The sequence below is a fragment of the Sinocyclocheilus anshuiensis genome, unplaced genomic scaffold, assembly GCF_001515605.1.
Source record: "Sinocyclocheilus anshuiensis isolate Anshui unplaced genomic scaffold, SAMN03320099.WGS_v1.1 scaffold2797, whole genome shotgun sequence".
Classification (NCBI taxonomy): domain Eukaryota; kingdom Metazoa; phylum Chordata; class Actinopteri; order Cypriniformes; family Cyprinidae; genus Sinocyclocheilus; species Sinocyclocheilus anshuiensis.
In genome coordinates this window covers 52,335-66,277 of record NW_015538102.1, presented here as the reverse complement: position 1 = coordinate 66,277, position 13,943 = coordinate 52,335, and positions in this window count along the sequence as shown.

The following is a 13,943-nucleotide window of genomic DNA, read 5'->3' as shown; positions in this document are numbered from 1 at the left end:
GCCAAATTAATTGAAGATCTGATTTGTCACATGACAAGTTAAACTTGTAATTTCCAGACTCTTGCTTCTTAGACAGATGCGTTAAATAAAAATCAATACGGAAAGAAAGGCAGACTATGAGGTGTGGACAGATATCATGTACTGTTAGAACGAGAAGAGACGGCGCCAATTTGTTAAGGTTAATAAAGAATACAATGGACTTAATATAAACTTCATGATACAAACTCTCTGATTACTTACAATGGGCACAATCTGCATGAGAGTTGAGGCAATGGCCAATGACAGCAGGAGTAAAAGTCATAGAATTTTGTATGAGTATGCTTGTACAATATCATATGAATTTGCTGACTTGGTAAATTGTATGAATTATTACTACTTCGACATGACACTGTGTTGAGTGTTCTTGCTGGTGGGGTATGTAAACCGAAGTTAAAGAAACATCAAATGCTGTGCAAATGTAACTTATATACATGTTGAGACAGTGTTATAAATTTTCTGTGACCAAAATATTTGAGAGGAAGGACTATAAGAAAAGATATGATCAACACATAATATAAGGATGTGTTCATTAAAGCAAATCAGTTATTACTAAAAGTGTTCAACAAAACCTGTGAAGGGTTGAACCTTTGAAGGACTTGTTCAGCCTCCTTGGCAGCTTCTTCAAGATCAGCATTGGGAGCTTCGAGTTCAAATTCCCTGTTAATTCTAGCAGCTTTCTGAAAGAATTGGTCAAAATTTGATTCTGAGTTTTAAAAACATGCCATGATGAACCACAGAAAGAGAGGCTACTATGTGTAAATTAATTACGGATTAGTTTGGAAAAATAGGAAAGGAAAAGCTGAGAGAGAGAGAGAGAGAGAGAAGAGAGATTTAACAAGCACTTTATTACTCTATAAAACCTACATCACATTATATTACTGACAAAAAATCCTTAAAATAAAAAGAAATTAATAATAATTGCTTTAAAAATTCACAACAAGCTGATCATCTTGAACTGTACATAGTACCTCATTAATACTCCATACATCACAAAAGAACACCACATTATTTGTAAGTCTATAATAAGCAAATTCAATTTTCAGTCTTCCCTCTACCAATCGTCTAAATATAATTTCCGGATCTATTGTAGCAAGTTATAAACCTTTGTTCTTTCTTGTTTTCCAAATTGCTAGTTTAGCTGTTCCAATAAGATAATTCAATAAACAGATTTTCCTCCTCATTGAGAAAATGTATTTTCATTCCCCCAATAAACACAGAAAATTCCTCATTAAATCTTCTAAACCAAGCTTTAAGCAAATTAAAAAGGTCTTGCAATCTGTTACACCTTAAAAACAAATGTTCTAGATCTTCCTGCTTCCCACAAAAACGACATTCCCCAACTACTGCCGGGTTCAGGTGTGCTACATGTCGGTCTGTAGCTATGGCCTCGTAAATAATCCTCCACTGTAGATCAGCAGTACGTTCCTCTACAGGGGGTTTATACAGGGTCCGCCACCTGTCCTGCATGAGAAAGTCTGGCTGTAACAGTTTGGGCCATCGAGAAACTTTTTGTCTCTTCAATGTATCTCTGTGTGTGATTTTAACTGAAGTGCAATACATTGCTTTCTTAGACACGTCTTTAAAAATGCCTAACTGAGGGGTCTTAAAAAATAAAATCAAGTCCACAACTTCACCGTCATCTTCCTCATGTATGACAGGTTAAATTTTTATTTCTGGAACGACTTGGCCATCTCTCATGTCCTGTGTTTGTTTTAATCCTATCCAAGTTCTGCAACCACTTGGTAATACATTACAAATTTCTTCCTTCAACTTTGAAACAAGGCGTAAGGACTTTAAACCCGTCATCACTTGAAGTGCCTCAATGGACTTCCAGCCCCTCTCATCCAAGAGATGTCCAAGTTTTGTAACTCCTGTCCTTAGTAAACATCTCCTCACACCCACAGAGGACAGCAGTCTTGTCTCGTTCATTGGGTTGAAGAACAATGGTTCCTCTGGAGTCCAATGTCCATAATCATCCATGTCTCGCTCCACTCAAAACACTGTTCTCCATATCTGTAGCATAGACTTATAAAAAGGTGGAAGCTCTGACAGGCTTACTTCCTGTAATTTCATTAAAAACAGGTGTTTATCAAGTCCAAGTCCTCCTGTCCGCTTCAAAATTGCACTTGCCGTTTTGGCCCATGTCACATCCTTGTTGTAAAAAAATCTCTGCACAGCATGCATCCGAAAGGCCCGGATCCTACTCCTCACATCCACCAAACCTCGACCACTCTCTTGAACAGGTAAATAAAGTGCAGCTGCACGAATCCAGTGCTGTCCACTCCAAAAAAAATTAACAAAAGTCCTTTGTATGTTAGAAACAAGTTCCTCAGGTGGCTCCATAACAATAGTCCTATGCCACAACATTGAAGCCGCAAGATTATTTACAACCAGAGCTCTCCCCCTATAGGACAATTGTGGCAATAGCCATTTCCATTTCGACAATTTAGCAGACACCTTCTCTAGCAGACCCTCCCAATTTTTCTTTTGAAATTGATCATTCCCCAAAAAAACTAATGTTTTCAATCCGTCCTATCTCCACCGTAACCCACCCGGGAGTTGAGGAAACCCAGTACCTTCCCACCTACCAATAATAAACCCTTCACTTTTAGACCAATTAACTCGAGAAGAAGAGGCTTTTTCATATACTCAAATAGTTTGATTTAAAGTTGTAATATCCTCTTGACTTGTAATAAAAACTGTTATATCGTCAGCATACGCTGATAAAAACAATTTAAAATTATTATTTGAATTTGGAATTACAACTCCAAGTTGTACAACTCCACTTACGCTTTGAAACAAGGCGTAAGGACTTTAAACCCGTCATCACTTGAAGTGCCTCAATGGACTTCCAGCCCCTCTCATCCAAGAAACATGGGCCATCGAGAAACGTTTTGTCTCTTCAATGTATCTCTGTGTGTGACTGAAGAAGATTTATTCTTCCTCAATCTGCACAACAAAGGTTCAATAACCAAACTATATAATTGCCCGTAAAGTGGACGTCCTTGCCTAATGCCTCTCGACACAGGTATTGGTTCACTTAATCCACCACTTGCTTTAACCATAACAGAAACATTACAATACAACAACTGAATATAAGATATAAATCTGTCACCAAACCCAAAATATTTTAACACATTAAAAAGATATTCATGATCAACTCGATCAAATGCTTTTTCTTGATCAAGTGACAGAACTCCAAAATTAACATGATAAAAATGATTAATGTTGATTATATCCCGTAATAAAAAAAGACTGTCCATTATAGATCTTTCAGGCATACAATATGTTTGATCATTTTGAACCAAAACGTCTAAACAGTTTTTAAGTCTATTTGATAAACATTTGGAAAATATTTTATAATCAGAACATAGCAAAGATACTGGTCTCCAGTTCTTAAGAAGTCCCAAGTCCCCTTTCTTTGGAAGCAGAGACAAGACTGCTCGACGACAGCTTATGGGAAGAGTTTCGCTTCTAATGCAGTCTAGTAACACTTCATAAAAATCTTGTCCTATTATATCCCAGAATTGTTGATAAAAATCTACAGGTAGTCCATCAATTCCTGGAGAACGGCCAATATGTAATTGACGCATTGCTTCTGTAAGTTCTTTAAAAGTAATTAAAGTGTCTAGTTCCTTTCACACACACATACATACACACACACACACACACACACACACACAAAGAAAAACAAGTAGATAGAATAGAAAAAAATTGAAAGCTAGTGTGTTTTTTTTTTTTAATAAAAAAAGAAGATAAATATAAAGTAGAATTAATCAAATTAATTAACTAACATCAACAGTCTTATCAAATGTCATATCTAGGAAGTAATTTATCTCTTGTAAAGTATACACATCTCCCACTATCTGTGATCCCATATCAGAAATCTCAGAAAGCTTATCTTTCATCTCTGCATCACATCTTTCTTCACCATTTGATGTATCAATATTAGCACTAGCCACTTCACCATATATGCATACCTGATTACTTACATCATCGTTCATTACACCATTTTCACTTTCTTCTGCTTCAGCAACAACTTTCCCATTTTGACCGTTATCACAGCCTGTTCAACAATTTGAACCGTCCTCTGATGCATTCGCTATGACGGCCGCAATACTCGGCCCAGAGTTCTCCCCACTAGTCCCAGCTTTATGTGGGCATGCTAGCCTCTTATGACCAACATCCCCACATTCGTAGCATTTCATGCTTCCAGTGTTAGCATAAATCATATATGCCTTTCCTTCGTGTAACACTCTAAAAGACACATCTAAATTTGGTACTTCCAAAAACATGAACACCTGTCTTCTGAAAGACATTACATGTTTTAACGCTTTGTTTTTACAGCCGAGTGGTAGCTCTTTTATCGCACTAGCAAACTTTCCATAACGTGAAAATCCTTGCTCAATTTCATAATTCGAAATAAACGGAGGCACGTTAGATACAGTAACTTTAGTTGTTGGAGCAACAAGTGGTGAAACAACAACAAATTCTCCACTTACCACAATTCCATTGGTTATCAGGCGGCTTACTTGAACCTCTTCCTTTACAAATACCACCACGGCTTTGTTCATACGAGAAGCCGATGAAATATTCTCGTACCCGATCTCCTCTCCAACAGCCATCAATACATCCTCCACAGTCACATCGGCCGCAGCCGCAGTAACACACCTGACACCGTGACGAAGGGAAACAGGTGGTGCTACCCCCGCGGAGAGGGACGCCATCCTGATCCCAAACAAATCTAAACCCTAAACTAGTATCTCACACAAAAACTATATTCTTCTTTACATTCAAAAACATTGTTGTTTTAGAAAAGTAGAATTAGACAGAAAAAAGCCCAGAAAAAAACCCTCTCCACGTGGGAACCCTCAGACGCCCAAACCTCTCATCAGAGAGAGAGAAAGAGAGAGAGAGAGAGAGAGAGAGAGAGAATGGCTTCTTTAAAGAGCTGCTGGAGTATGTGATCTGACGTAACTGCAAGACAGAAAAAAAATAAAGATTGAATTACAAATATTGAGGTTATTGCGCTTTAACTACAAATACCAGAGTAAAACTACGGTTACTGAGGTAAACCCATAGTAAGTATTGAGGTTATTGCGCTTTAACTACAAATACCACAGTAAAACTACGGTTAATTAGGTAAACCTATAGTAAATATTGAGGTTATTGCGCTTTAACTACAAATGTCACAGTAAAACTACGGTTACTGAGGTAAACCCATAGTAAGTATTGAGGTTATTGCGCTTTAACTACAAACACCACAGTAAAACTACGGTTACGGTGGGAGAAGCATGGTATATTGTGGTTTTTGTGCATTGACTACACATGACATGGTCGAGCGACAGTTACGTTACTATGGTAAAAATATGGTAAATGTGTCGACTTTTTTACATGATCCCTTTCCTACCATAGGGAAATTTTAAATTAATAACTTCATTCATAAACACTGAACGATGGACTATTTTACGAGACGGTACCTGTACATGTGCCTTGAAGTCATCTAAAATCCATCTTTTAATAATGCGCTATACCGCTGGTCTTCTTTGGTCCGTGTGCAGCTGTTGGCATTGGGGAAACGATCGCCCCTGCTGGTACTCCAGTGGTAACTTCACCTTCATACATGCGTGCGGTGATTGACCATATGGATGGATGACAACAGCCTTCTCGGCCTACCAGTAGGCCCCTTCTGGCCCATATCTATGAGCTGATAACCACTGATAACGCCCATTCAATCGACTGATAACATTCGAAGCGGGTGTAGTGGTAGGAAAAGTGGACAGGAAATAAGTGCTGAAAATGTACATTGCCATTTACTATAAGGATATTGATTTACCTCATCAGAAACCTTGCTGTCTTCTAGGGCTGCACGATAAATCGCATGCGATATTTAATGCGCATCTTGTCAGTAAAGACGGTTCTGTAATCAGCGGTAAATCTCCATCACCTGCGGGCTTTCACATTGAGCAGCATTAACTACAACGGCTCTGTGTAGTTAATGCTGCTCAATGTGAAAGCACGCAGGTGATGGAGATTTACCGCTGATTACAGACCCGGCTTTCTGACAAGATGCGCATTAAATATCGCATGCGATTTATCGTGCAGCCCTACTGTCTTCCATTAATGTGTTCAAACTTTGCACTTGGATGTTATATGGCTCCATACTTCCTACTGTGAATGTTGGCCTCTTATTGCCTTAATATCTACAACGATGAAGAATAATTCATAGACGATACATTTTACAAGCACGTTGGGTTCGCGTTAACAATGAAAAATAAAAATGCCCATTTGATAACACTACAAAACATGTTTTTAACTAGGGATGCACCGAAATGAAAATTCTTGGCCGAAGCCGAACTAAATTAAACACTGGGCCGAATACCGAACATGGTTTTTCAAAGCTTTTCCCCATGTATAATTTTTTTTTTCACCATTGCATAAATTGAAAAAATAAACCCAAATATTGCTTTTTACGGTTTTGTCTTGCTTTTCAAAGAAAAAAATCAATTACAAAACAACAATTAAAAAATATTTACTTAACACTGAACATTTTTTTACATTCTAGCAGACATATCAAAAAAGCACAATTTAACTTTAAATTAAGATTGGGTTCTTCTGAAAATAGTTACAGCTAGGTCCATATATATTTGGACACACAGGCACATTTTTTTATTATTTTAGCTGTTGACCAAAACATATTCAAGTTACAGTTATAATGTTATAATGTATAAAGTTAAAGATATAATTATGCTTATAATGCTTAAAGTGCACACTCTGAGCTTTAATTTGAGGGTAATCTCATCACAATCGGAGGAAAGGTTAAGGAATTACAGCTCTTTAATGTGTACCTCCCCCTTTTTTAAGGGACCATAAGTAATTGGACAGTTGAATTAAAAGCAATTTCATGGACAGATGTGGGCTATTCCTTTGTTATTTCTACATCAATTAAGCAGGTAAAAGGTCTGGAGTTGATTCTAAGTGTGCCATTTGCATTTGGAAGCTGTTGCTGTGAACCCACATCATGCAATCAAATGAGCTCTCCATGCAGGTGAAACAGACAATTGCTAGGCTTCAAAATGTGTATAAATATGATATATAAACCATATGTGTATATGTTTGTAATTCCTTAGCATTTTATGTGATATTTTTGTTCAATATTTTTGTTCAAACTCTTGAATTAAAGCTTAAAGTCTGCACTTGAATTTCATCTTGATTGTTTCATTTGGATTCTATTCTGGTGGCATACAGAGCCAAAATAATGAAAATTGTGTCAGTGTCCAAATATATATGGACCTAACTGTATAATATTTTTACTTGAGAATAGTTTAAAAAAATACAACCAACCAAACAAACAAACAAAAAAAAAAAAAAACACTGAAACATCCCCAGTCTTCCTTTTATGTTTTGTGTCAACACTAGATGGCAAAAAGTGTGCTAAATTTTAATACAAGAACATGACCTTAATTACAGCTTTACAAACATGTTTATTTTGTCCATCTTGATGAGTCATTAAAATTGGACAAACATATCTCATCTGTAATTGGTTCCAGTTTTTACCAACTCCGCTTGCTGTCTAAAATCAAACACTTTTTAAATGCTACGACGTTAGAGATGGCTGTGCATGCTTTTATTACTTCACGCTTAGATTACTGCAACTCATTATATCACATGTAGTCACAAATTACTCGCCTAAAATTGGTCCAAAATGCTGCTGCTAGATTTCTTCAAAATAGTCGCAAATGTGACCACATCACCCCTATACTGAGGGCCCTCCATTGGCTGCCTATTCAATTTAGAATCGCTTTTAAAGTTCTAAGATCCAGTGACCAGAATCTCCCTTTAGTTCCTCAGTCCAGACTTAAACGTAGAGGGGATTGAACATTTTCTGTGGTTGGGCCTCGGTTATGGAACAATCTGCCACTTGAGATTAGAGTGGTACCTTCCCTATCCATTTTTTAAGTCACTTTTAAAAAACACACTTGTTTGATCTGGCCTACTAATATTCCATTCTTATTACATTGTATTATGGTTTTGATTATTACTCTGTCTTCAGAATGTTTATCTGTCATTCCTTTTGGTTTTAAATTGTTTTATTATTTCTGTTTTATGTGTTTATGGTTTGATTTTAATGTACAGCACTTTGGTCAGTCTTGTGGCTGTTTTAAAATGTGCTTTATAAATAAATTAACTTGAACTTGAACTTGAAACTTTAAGTTGACTTGAAAAGGCCTAGCCAGAAAGTTTGAAGTAGTTTTAAAAGCTTGCAGTCTGAAAGTTTTCAGTTTGAAGTAGTTTAAAAGTTAAAATAGTTTTAAAGATTAAAGTTTGAATGTTTTCAAGGCAATACAGTCTATCAGAAAAACAGATAGGTATAAAACATATTGCTAGGGTACCTGCAGTGGTTGCTAGGGTGTTCCTAGCATGACTAGTATGTTGTTAACATGTTTTAGCATGATTAACATGTTACTAGCATGTTGTTAAAATGATTAGCATGTTTCTAGCATGATTAGCATGTTGCTAGCATGTTTCTAGCATGATTAGCATGTTTCTAACACGGTTAACATGTAGCTAGCATTATTAGCATGTTACTAGCACGTTGCAAGCATGATTAGCATGTTACTAGCATGTTTCTAACATGGTTAGCATGTGGTTAGCATGAGTAACATGTTACTAGCATGTTTCTAGCATGATTAGCGTATTACTAGCATGTAGTTAACATAATTAGCTAATTATTAACATGTTGCTAGCATTATTCTAGCATTATTAGCATGTTACTAGCATGGTGTTAGCATATTGTTAGCATGATTAGCAAGTTACTAGCATGTTTCTAAAATGATTAGCATGTTACTAGCATGTTGTTAGCATTATTAGCATGTTATTAGCATGGTGTTAACATTTTGTTAACATGAGTAGCAAGTTACTAGCATGTTGTTAACATGATTAGCAAGTTACTAGCATGTTACTAGCATGTTGCTGGCATGATTAGCACACGTTACAAGCATGATTCTAGCATGATTAGCATGTTACTAGCTTAATGCTAGCATGTTTCTAACATGTTTATCAAGTTGCTATCATGTTTCTAGCATGATTAGCAAGTTACTAGCATGTTGTTAACATGATTCTAACATGACTAGCAAGTTACTAGCATGTTGTTAACATGATTAGCAAGTTAATAACATGTTGTTAACATTACTAACATGTTACTAGCATGGTGTTAACATGAGTAGCAAGGTAATAGCATGTTTTAGCATAATTAGCAAGTTACTAACATGTTTGCTAGCGTGTTTCTAGCATGAATAACAAGTTACTAGCATGTTGTTAACATGATTAGCAAGTTACTAGCATGTTTCTAGCATGATTAGCATGCTAATAGCATGATACTAGCATGATTAGCAAGTCACTAGCATTTTGCTACCATGTTTATAGCATGATTAGCATGTTAATAGCATGTTATTAACATGATTAGCACGTTACTAGAATGTTGCTATCATGTTTCTAGCATGAATAGCAAGCTACTAGCATGTTGCTAGCATGATTAGCGAGTTACTAGTATGTTTGCTAGCTTGTTTCTAGCATGATTAACATGTTAATAGCATGTTGCTAACAATGATCAACAAGTCAATAGCACATTGCTACCATGTTTTTAGCATGATTAGCATGTTGCTAGCATTTTTCTAGCATGAATAGCAAGCTACTAGCATTTTGTTAGCATGATTAGCATGTTAATAGCAGGTTGCTAGCATGTTTCTTGCATGATTAGCAAGTTACTGGCATGTTTTCTAGCTTGTTTCTAGCATGATTAACAAGTTACTAGCATGTTGTTAACATGATTAGCAAGTTACTAGCATGTTTCTAGCATTTTTCTAGCATGATTAGCATGTTAATAGCATGATTAGCAAGTCACTAGCATGTTGCTAGCATGTTTCTAGCATGAATAGCAAGCTACTAGCATGTTTCTAGCATTATTAACAAGTTACTGGCATGTTTGCTAGCTTGTTTCTAGCATGATTAGCATGTTACTAGCATGTTTCTAGCATTTTTCTAGCATGATTAGCATGTTAATAGCATGTTACTAGCGTGATTAGCAAAGTCACTAGTATTTTGCTAGCATGTTTCTAGCATGATTAGCATGTTGCTAGCATGTTGCTAGCATGAATAGCAAGCTACTAGCATGTTTCTAGCGTTATTAACAAGTTACTGGCATGTTTGCTAGCTTGTTTCTAGCATGATTAGCATGTTACTAGCATGTTGTTAACATGATTAGCAAGTTACTAGCATGTTTCTAGCATGTTGCTAGCATGATTAGCAAGTCACTAGCATGATTTTGCTAACATGTTTCTAGCATGTTAATAGCATGTTGCTAGCATGATTAGCGTGTTACTAAGATGTTGCTAAAATGTTTCTAGCATGAATAACAATCTACTAGCGTGTTGTTAGCATGATTAACAAGTTAATAGCATGTTGTTAACATGATTAGCAAGTTACTAGCATGTTGCTAGCATTATTCTAGCATGATTAGCATGTTACTATAATGTTGTTACATTATTAACAAGTCAATAGGATGTTGCTAGCATGTTTCTGGCATTATTAACATGTTAATAGCATGTTGTTAATATGATTAGCATGTTAATAACATGTTGTTAGCATGATTAGCATGTTAATAGCATGTTGCTAGCATGTTTATAGCATAATTAGCAAGCTACTAGCATGTTGCTAGCATGATTAGCATTTTACTAGCATGTTGCTAGCATGTTTCTAACATGATTAGTAAGTTACTAGCATGTTTGCTAGCTTGTTTCTGGCATGATTAGCATTATACTAGCATGTTGTTAACATGTTTCTATGCTAATACAGTTAAAACCAGCTAAAAGCAGTTGATTCAGTAAAACAAAACCAGCTAAAACCCCAGCTAAAAACCAGCTAAAACCAGCTTAGGCTGGTTGCCTAGTCTTAGCTGGTTTAAGTTGAAAATATCTGGGTTAAGCTTGGTTGGTCTTTTAGCAGGTCTCACAGCTTGACCAGCTAAGAGCAGCCTGACCAACTAAAAAGTTGCCAAAACCCCTTTAAAACCAGCCCGGGAGACCAGCCAAAGCAGCCAATCAGCTTAGTCTGGTTTTAGCTGTTTTTTCAGTAGGGAGTTTTTAAAGGGTTAGTTCACCCAAAAATGAAAATTAGCTTGTGTTTTCTTTACCCTCGAAGCATCCTAGGTGTATATGACTTTCTTCTTTCAGACGAATCCAGTCGGAGTTATATTAAAAATTGTCCTGGCTATTCCAAGCTGTTTAATGGCACTCAGCGGGTGTTGCAGTTGAACAGTCCACAAGTCGTCAAATAAAGCTCGGGCATTCATAATAAAACGTGCAGCAGAAGGCTCCGGGGATGAATAAAGGCCCCCTGTAGCGAATCCATGAGTTTTTGTAAGAAAAATATCCATATTTCAAACGTAATAAACACTTTTCTCTCACTTCCGCTGACTGTCATACACTGAAGCAGTTCCGGTGGATGACGTAAGTTGCGTGATTATTTACGAATGCGGAGAGAGAACAAAACAAAATGCCGGTCACGAATTGAAGTACAAACCAAAGATTTGCAAAGAAAAATGTCGGAGGATTTCAATATAAACCAAGAGGAGACTGGTTTTCCTTTGCTAAAGTAAGGAAACTTTGCTTCCTTTGCTCCTATTGATAGATAACGGAAGTGAGAGAAAAGTGTTAATTAAATGATATGCATATAGTGGGCATGTGTGAAACACTGTTATAGTAGTATAACAGTGCCAAGCCAACATAACTAGATATGTACATTTTCTGAAGAAAATGTGAGTGGTGCTTGCCGTCGCAAAACCCGGCACTCGGTTGCTTGAGACTGTCTATGTTCTGTTCTGGGTGGTTGCTAAGGTGTTGCTGTGTAGTTGCTAGGGTACCCAGGGTGGTTGCGAGGGTGTTGCTATGCGGTTGCTAGGGTAATCAGGGTGATTGCTAGGGTGTTGCTATGTGGTTGCTAGGGTACCTGGGGTGGTTGCCAGGGTGTTGCTATGCGGTTGCTAGGGTATACAGGATGGTTGCTAGGGCCGTTGCTAGGGTAATCGGGGTGGTTACTAGGGTGTTGCTATGCGGTTGCTAGGGTAATTGGGGTGGTTTCTATGCAGTTGCTAGGGTAATCAGGGTGGTTGCTAGGGTGTTGCTATGCGGTTGCTAGGGTACTTGAAGTGGTTGCTAGGGTGTTACTATGCGGTTGTTAGGGTAATCAGGGTGGTTGCTAGGGTGTTGCTATGCGGTTGCTAGGTTACTTGTGGTGGTTGCTAGGGTATCTGGGGTGGTTGCTAGTGTGTTGCTAGGCAGTTGCTAGTTGTCACAGATCGTTACTATGGAGTTTTATAGAGTTCTTAGCATGGTCTTAGACTGAGTTAGCCCTTAGCTAATCACTATTAGCATGTAACTATTCACTGCTAGCATGACTAACATGTTTGAAATCCGGTTTGCTAGCATGAGTCAAAAGAACCAACTCCCATATCTGTACGATATTCTGATGCAAAGATGTAGGTCTTGCTAGACGATTGCTAGGGTACACTGTTTGGTTGCTAGGGAGTGGCAGCAGCCAGTGATTATACTCCAAATACAGCTTGTCAGTATGAATGATATAAACAAACCCCCATGTCTCTATGACATTCAGATTTGAAGATACACCTTTTTGGGTTTGGGTTGCTAGGGTGGTCAATAATGGTTGCTAGGGTGTGGCTAAGAAGTGTCAATGCTTGTTGATGATTGGCTATTTGCTGTCCCGAGTCAAAAACACCCACCCCCATGTCTCTACGACACTGTGATCTAAAGATATTCATCTGGGCCTTTTATAATGGCAATCTATGTAATCAGTTGCTAGGGTGCTCTAAATGGTTGCTAGGGCATAGATTGACAGCTTCATAATGATCCTGAGAGTCTGATTGGTTGGCTGAGAAAAATGAGCCCACCCCCATGTCTCTATGTCATTGTGATGCAGAGTTATGTTCAATGCAAAATTCCTATGTAAATTACCATAGTAGGAAAATCATGTGTGTTTAGATGCTGTTTCATGTGCCGTCCCTCACTATAGTATGTCTATAGACCTGTCAAAGTTGGTTGCAATGTTAAGTCTATGGGATTTTTTGGCCGATTTTTCGCCCGCTGTACGAAAATCGGATGACCAATCGCTTATAAAAATCATAGCACACCTCTCCTCAATAGGCCGCATGATTTGACGCCTCTTTCATGGGTCTGTTACAAAAGGTGCAGGACGAGTTACGCGCCAAAGTTTATACGGAATCTATAAGAAGAATAATAAGTATGTGAGATAATAATAGTGATGCCTTGCCTTTGGCAAGCACCACTAATAATAATAAGTTTAAATAGTAGATCAGTAAGTTTGCTTTCTCAAGCCAACTTAATAAAATAATTTTTGTGGTAAAAGTAGCATAGATAAAACAACTTAGCAAACAATATAATCTTTTTAATGGAATGAAACATATAAATTTATACAAGTAAATACCATTTCAGAAATGTGCAGTCAAAACTCAGTAATATATTATTCTATACCCACTTACTGCTTTGTCCATCACTGTGTTAAATACTTCAGTTACTTACACATAAGGCATTACGTGTTGATTAACAGTACCCACAACAAAGAACCCTAATTGCTTTATGTAATGAAAGCGATTCAAGTTTAATATATATCTAGAGAGAGAGAGAGCAAGCGAGAGAGAGATAATTGTATTATATTTTATTAATTATAAATTACTGTAAAGTATATATTTTTTTATTTTATATAATTAATATTTTCATAATTTTTTTAGTTTACACACATTGACACACATTGACACACACACACACACACACACACACACACACACACACACTCACACACACTCACACACA